Consider the following 8,304-nt stretch of genomic DNA (forward strand, 5'->3'; position numbering starts at 1 on the left):
CACCCGCACAGGCAGAAGAAAGCAGGGAGACTGCTGCCTCCCTGCAACACCACAGACCTGCCAATACGCAGCAGCGTGTGCTGACTGTAGCACAATGCTGCCGCTGATGCTGGCAGGACGGGGGAGCTTCTGAGCTGGGACAGAGCTACTCGAGCCGGGGGGACCCCTAAAACTGTGGGGCCAACGGCCCCCCCTTAATCTGGCTCTGCTGCTGGAACCCCCCCTTAATCCGTACCCCCTGATGCCCCCTCTCCCTCCACTATTCACCGCTGCTCTGCTAAGCAGAACAGCGAGTACAGAAGCTTTCCAACTGCCCCCCCCCCCCCCACCCCACCGCAGGACACTGCGACCCGCGGGTGGGACAGTGGGACAGACCCCAAAAAATGGGACATTTGGGAGGTATGGGGGTGTGTGAGGGGGTATGCCATACTTGACCCCCACATCAGCATACTCAGCAGGGTCTCTCTGGCGGGGTGGAGCGTCACTTTCTGGCACACTCCACGCTTCTTTGCTGTAGTTTTGTGGGTCACCAGCCACTGTGCACTTTCCGTACTGCCTCTGTTATCTCCAGCCCCGGCAACCCCACCGCTAGCTGCAGCGCTGCCGCCCGCGGTGAGGTTCGCCCAGCTCCTTCACACACTTTAGCCGGCGGGTAGCGCTGCAGAAGTCCGCGCTGCTTGCAGGCTCTGACCCCCTCCTCCCTCCAGCAGCAGCATCTCCTGGGAGCTAACAAGTCACTCCCAGTCTCCCCTTACCATAGTGCCCAGCAGCCGTGAGGTCCGCGCCACGTGCATGCTATGACCCCCTCCTCCCTCCAGCCGCAGCATCTCCTGGGGGCTAACCAGTCACTCCCAGTCTCACCTTACCACAGTGCCCGGCAGCTGCGCGAGGTCTGCGGTGTGTGACTGAGGAGGGGGGGAGTGATGCGGACGGGCAGAGGAAGCAGGAATACAGCCTAAGAGAGTCAGCCATGCCAAGTCTCCACCAGCAGCAGATCCCAACAGGTTGGAGTGGAACAGCAGCAGCCAGCAGCAGTGACTCCGGTAAGACACATCTGTCTGTCACCACTGTTCTGTCCCTAATACCAATCTCTCCCGTGCCCTGTGTTCTGTCATGTCCCTGTCACCCCTGGCCTTGACCTGCCACCCTTATCCTGGCCCTTTCACCCTTATCCTGGCCCTTTCACCCTTATCCTGGCCCTGTCACCCTTATGCTGGCCCTGCTACCCCTATCCTGGCCCTGTCACCCCTGTGCTTGCCCTGTCAACCCTATACTGGCCCTGTCACCTCTGTCCTGGTCCTGCCGCCCCTACACTGACCCTGTCACCCCTATCCTGTCCCTGTCATTTCTGTCCTGGCCCCGTCGCCCGTGTCCTGGCCCCATCACCCCTGTCCTGGCCCTGTCATCCCTGTTTTGACCCTGTCACCCCTGTTCTGACCCTGTCACCCCTGTCCTGGCCCAGTTAACCCTGTTCTGACCCTGTCACCCCTGTCCTGGCCCTGTTACTGCATACCCTCCAACTACCTTTTTGGCAGATACAGTACCCGCAGCACCTCCAGACCTCTCCCCAATGCACCACACCTCCGCACCTTCCCCTCCACCACATGCGGCACTCCACCCCTCCCCCTCATGCTGTGCCTCCAGACCCCCTACACCATCCGCGGCTCCCACTCCTCCGCCCCTTCACCACCCCCAGCAATCTCCAGGCCCCCTCCACCATTCACCCCCCTTATATGTCTCCCCCACACCTGCCCCCCTCCACCCGCAGCATCTGCAGACACCCTCCTCCATCCGCGGTCCCCCCCTCACCCACCCCTTCCCCACCAATGGCACCCCCGCACCTGCCCCACCACCACCTGCAGCACCTCCGGACCTCCTTCCCCATCCGCCGCAACACCCGTACCTGCCCCTCCCCTACCCATGGTGCCTGCGGACCCCTACCCCGCCAGCGGCACTCCCGCCCCTTCCCATCCCACAGCACCTCCGGTACCCTTCACCCATCTGCAACATCCCCACACCTGCCCCTCCCCCACCCATGGCACCCCTGCCCCTCCCCCACCTGCAGTGCCTCCGGACCCCTCCCCCATCTGCATCCCCCACTCCTCTGCCCCTCCCCCACCCGCAGCACCTCCCAACCCTTCCCCATCCGGGCCCCACCCCCACTTCCGCCCCCCCTCCATCCGCAGCATCTACAGACACCATCCGCAGTACCCCCCGCACCCGCTACATTCTGTACATCATGCCCTGCAGGTGCTGTTCACGCCGTCGCAAGGGGCTGCGCCTCCTTCACCATCGCACACCCTTTCATTGTGCAATATTTAACCACTAACAAAGGAATGCAGGTGATACTCCATATAACACAAATATTGAACCCCAGAAAGGCATGCAAGGGTTAAGGGGGCGTAGCCCCTTGCGACGGTGTGAAGAGCGCCCGTAGGGCGCGATGAAGCACCTAGTATATATATATGTGTGTGTGTGTGTAGATATATGTGTATGTATATATATATATATATATATACACACACACACACACACACACACACACACACACACACACACACACACACACAGACACACTAGTTTTACGGACCCAGCATATACTGGGTCACCTCAGTCCCCACCCCCATGATTAGCTCCGCCCAGTTCTGGAAACCCCCCCATGCAAATCCTGCGTTTGCCACTGCTCTGACAGCAAAACTGTGTCAGGGCATACTGGGATAATGGATAAGTAGTTTCACAACAGCTGGAGGGCCGCAGTTTGGACATGCCTGGCCTAGACCATGGGTCTTCAACCTGCGGCCCTCCAGCTGTTGTGGAACTGCACATCCCAGCATGCCCTGCCACAGTTTTGCTATTAAGGCATGCTAAAACTGAGCAGGGCATGCTGGGATGTGTAGTTCCACAACAGCTGGAGGACCACATGTTGAAGACCCATAGATATTGTGAGGTATATATAAAATAATGCTGCAAATGAAACTATTTATTTGTTTACCTGATTTTTTTCAACAATAATTAAGAGGTAGTTTTGCATTATTCAGTGATTCTCCTCCTAGCAGATGCCTCCTGCTACATTACCATATTAGTGCCTCGCTGCTTCATTACCATACTAGTGCCTCGCTGCTACTTCCCTGCCTTATAGCAGATGCCTCCTGCTGCATTACCATACTAGTGCCTCGCTGCTGCATTACCATACTAGTGCCTCGCTGCTGCTTCCCTGCCTTATAGCAGACGCCTCCTGCTGCATAACCATACTAGTGCCTCACTGCTGCATTACCATACTAGTGCCTCGCTGCTTCATTACCATACTAGTGCCTCGCTGCTGCTTCCCTGCCTTATAGCAGACGACTCCTGCTGCATTACCATACTAGTGCCTCGCTGCTGCATAACCATACTAGTGCCTCGCTGCTGCTTCCCTGCCTTATAGCAGATTACTCCTGCATTACCATACTAGTGCCTCGCTGCTGCATAACCATACTAGTGCCTCGCTGCTGCTTCCCTGTCTTATAGCAAACGCCTCCTCCTGAATTACCGTACAAGTGCCTCGTTGCTGCTTCCCTGCCTTATAGCAGATGCCTCGCTGCTTCATTACCATACTAGTGCCTCGCTGCTGCTTTCCTGCCTTGTAGCAGATGCCTCCTGCTGCATTACCATACTAGTGCCTCGCTGCTGCTTCCCTGCCTTATAGCGGATGCCTCGCTGCTTCAATACCATACTAGTGCCTCGCTGTTGCTTCTCTGCCTTATAGCAGATGCCTCCTGCTGCATTACCATACTAGTGCCTCGCTGCTGCTTCCCTGCCTTATAGCAAACGCCTCCTCCTGAATTACCGTACAAGTGCCTCGTTGCTGCTTCCCTGCCTTATAGCAGATGCCTCGCTGCTTCATTACCATACTAGTGCCTCGCTGCTACTTTCCTGCCTTATAGCTGATGGCTCCTCCTGCATTACCGTACTAGTGCCTCGCTGCTTCATTACCATACGAATGCCTCGCTGCTGCTTCCCCGCCTTATAGCAGACGCCTCCTGCTGCATTACCATACTAGTGCCTCGCTGCTGCTTCTGTGCCTTATAGCAGATGCCTCCTGCTGCATTACCATACTAATGCCTCGCTGCTGCTTCCCGTCTTATAGCAGATGCCTCCTGCTGAATTACCATACTAGTGCCTCGCTGCTGCATTACCATACTAGTGCCTCGCTGCTGCTTCCCTGTCTTATAGCAGATGCCTCCTGCTGCATAACCATACTAGTGCCTCACTGCTGCATTACTACACTAATGCCTCGCTGCTGCTTTCCGTCCTTATAGCAGATGCCTCCTGCTGCATTACCACACTAATGCCTCGCTGCTGCTTCCCGTCCTTATAGCAGATGCCTCCTGCTGAATTACCATACTAATGCCTCGCTGCTGCTTCCCGTTTTATAGCAGATGCCTCCTGCTGAATTACCATACTAGTGCCTCGCTGCTGCATTACCATACTAGTGCCTCGCTGCTGCTTCCCTGTCTTATAGCAGATGCCTCCTGCTGCATTATCACACTAGTGCCTCACTGCTGCTTCCCGTCTTATAGCAGATGGCTCCTCCTGCATTACCGTACTAGTGCCTCGCTGCTTCATTACCATACTAATGCCTCGCTGCTGCTTCCCAGCCTTATAGCAGACGCCTCCTGCTGCATTACCATACTAGTGCCTCGCTGCTGCTTCTGTGCCTTATAGCAGATGCCTCCTGCTGCATTACCATACTAATGCCTCGCTGCTGCTTCCCGTCTTATAGCAGATGCCTCCTGCTGAATTACCATACTAGTGCCTCGCTGCTGCATTACCATACTAGTGCCTCTCTGCTGCTTCCCTGTCTTATAGCAGATGCCTCCTGCTGAATTACCATACTAATGCCTCGCTGCTGCTTCCCGTCTTATAGCAGATGCCTCCTGCTGAATTACCATACTAGTGCCTCGCTGCTGCATTACCATACTAGTGCCTCGCTGCTGCTTCCCTGTCTTATAGCAGATGCCTCCTGCTGCATTACCACACTAGTGCCTCGCTGCTGCTTCCCTGCCTTATAGCAGATGGCACCTGCTGCATTACCATACTAGTGCCTCGCTGCTGCTTCCCTGTCGTATAGCAGATGCCTCCTGCTGCATTACCATACTAGTGCCTCGCTGCTGCTTCCCTGCCTTGTAGCAGACGCCTCCTGCTGCATTACCACACTAGTGCCTCGCTGCTTCATTACCATACTAATGCCTCGCTGCTGCTTCCCTGCCTTATAGCAGATGGCTGCTCCTGCATTACCATACTAGTGCCTCGTTGCTGCTTCCCTGATTTATAGCAGACGCCTCTTGCTGCATTACCTTACTAGTGCCTCGTTGCTGCTTCCCTGCCTTATAGCAAACACCTCTTGCTGCATTACCATACTAGTGCCTCGCTGCTTCTTCCCTGCCTTATAGCAGATGCCTCCTGCTGCATTACCATACTAGTGCCTCGCTGCTGCTTCCCTGCCTTGTAGCAGACGCCTCACTGCTGCATTACCATACTAGTGCCTCGCTGCTGCTTCCCTGCCTTATAGCAGATGCCTCCTGCTGCATTACCATACTAATGCCTCGCTGCTACTTCCCTGCCTTATAGCAGATGCCTCCTGCTGAATTACCATACTAATGCCTCGCTGCTGCTTCCCTGCCTTAAAGCAGATGCCTCCTACTGCATTACCATACTAGTGCCTCGCTGCTGCATTACCATACTAGTGCCTCGCTGCTGCTTCCCTGTCTGATAGCAGATGCCTCCTGCTGCATTACCACACTAGTGCCTCACTGCTGCTTCCCTGCCTTATAGCAGAGGGCACCTGCTGCATTACCATACTAGTGCCTTGCTGCTGCATTACCATACTAGTGCCTCGCTGTTGCTTCCCTGCCTTATGGCAGACGCCTCCTCCTGCATTACCATACTAGTGCCTCGCTGCTGCATTACCATACTAGTGCCTCGCTGCTTCTTCCCTGCCTTATAGCAGATGCCTCCTGCTGTATTACCATACTAGTGCCTCGCTGCTGCTTCCCTGCCTTGTAGCAGATGCCTTACTGATGCATTACCATACTAGTGCCTCGCTGCTGCTTCCCTGACTTATAGCAGACGCCTCCTGGTGCATTACCATACTAGTGCCTCGCTGCTACTTCCCTGCCTTGTAGCAGACGCCTCCTGCTGCATTACTATACTAGTGTCTCGCTGCTTCATTACCATACTAATGCCTCGCTGCTGCTTCCCTGCCTTATAGCAGATGGCTCCTCCTGCATTACCATACTAGTGCCTCGTTGCTGCTTCCCTGCTTTATAGCAGACGCCTCTTGCTGCATTACCATACTAGTGCCTCGCTGCTGCATTACCGTACTAGTGCCTCGCTGCTGCTTCCCTTCCTTATAGCAGATGCCTCTTGCTGCATTACCATACTAGTGCCTCACTGCTGCATTACCATACTAGTGCCTCGCTGCTGCTTCCCTGCCTTATAGCAGATGCCTCCTGCTGCATTACCATACTAATGCCTCGCTGCTGCTTCCCTGCCTTATAGCAGATGCCTCCTGCTGAATTACCATAATAATGCCTCGCTGGTGCTTCCCTGCCTTATAGCAGACGCCTCTTGCTGCATTACCATACTAGTGCCTCGCTGCTGCTTCCCTGCCTTATAGCAGACGCATCCTGCTGCATTACCATACTACTGCCTCACTGCTGCATAACCATACTAGTGCCTCGCTGCTGCTTCCCTGCCTTATGGCAGACGCCTCCTCCTGCATTACCATACTAGTGCCTTGCTGCTGCATTACCATACTAGTGCCTCGCTGCTGCTTCCCTGCCTTAAAGCAGATGCCTCCTGCTGCATTACCATACTAGTGCCTCGCTGCGCTTCCCTGCCTTGTAGCAGATGCCTCACTGCTGCATTACCATACTAGTGCCTCGCTGCTGCTTCCCTGCCGTATAGCAGACGCCTCCTGGTGCATTACCATACTAGTGCCTCGCTGCTGCTTCCCTGCCTTGTAGCAGACGCCTCCTGCTGCATTACCATACTAGTGCCTCGCTGCTTCATTACCATACTAATGCCTCGCTGCTGCTTCCCTGCCTTATAGCAGATGGCACCTCCTGCATTACCATACTAGTGCCTCGTTGCTGCTTCCCTGATTTATAGCAGACGCCTCTTGCTGCATTACCATGCTAGTGCCTCGCTGCTGCATTACCATACTAGTGCCTCGCTGCTGCTTCCCTGCCTTGTAGCAGACGCCTCCTGCTGCATTACCACACTAGTGCCTCGCTGCTTCATTACTATACTAATGCCTCGCTGCTGCTTCCCTGCCTTATAGCAGATGGCTCCTCCTGCATTACCATACTAGTGCCTCGTTGCTGCTTCCCTGCTTTATAGCAGACGCCTCTTGCTGCATTACCGTACTAGTGCCTCGTTGCTGCTTCCCTGCCTTATAGCAAACACCTCTTGCTGCATTACCATACTAGTGCCTCGCTGCTGCATTACCATACTAGTGCCTCGCTGCTTCTTCCCTGCCTTATAGCAGATGCCTCCTGCTGCATTACCATACTAGTGCCTCGCTGCTGCTTCCCTGCCTTGTAGCAGATGCCTCACTGCTGCATTAAAATACTAGTGCCTCGCTGCTGCTTCCCTGCCTTATAGCAGATGCCTCCTGCTGCATTACCATACTAATGCCTCGCTGCTACTTCCCTGCCTTATAGCAGATGCCTCCTGCTGAATTACCATACTAATGCCTCGCTGGTGCTTCTCTGCCTTATAGCAGACGCCTCTTGCTGCATTACCATACTAGTGCCTCACTGCTGCATTACCATACTAGTGCCTCGCTGCTGCTTCCCTGCCTTAAAGCAGATGCCTCCTCCTGCATTACCATACTAGTGCCTCGCTGCTGCATTACCATACTAGTGCCTCGCTGCTGCTTCCCTGTCTGATAGCAGATGCCTCCTGCTGCATTACCACACTAGTGCCTTACTGCTGCTTCCCTGCCTTATAGCAGAGGGCACCTGCTGCATTACCATACTAGTGCCTCGCTGATGCATTACCATACTAGTGCCTCGCTGTTGCTTCCCTGCCTTATGGCAGACGCCTCCTCCTGCATTACCATACTAGTGCCTCGCTGCTGCATTACCATACTAGTGCCTCGCTGCTTCTTCCCTGCCTTATAGCAGATGCCTCCTGCTGTATTACCATACTAGTGCCTCGCTGCTGCTTCCCTGCCTTGTAGCAGATGCCTCACTGCTGCATTACCATACTAGTGCCTCGCTGCTGCTGCTTCCCTGCCTTATAGCAGACGCCTCCTGG

Source organism: Pseudophryne corroboree, chromosome 6 (genome assembly GCF_028390025.1).
Source record: "Pseudophryne corroboree isolate aPseCor3 chromosome 6, aPseCor3.hap2, whole genome shotgun sequence".
Lineage (NCBI taxonomy): Eukaryota > Metazoa > Chordata > Amphibia > Anura > Myobatrachidae > Pseudophryne > Pseudophryne corroboree.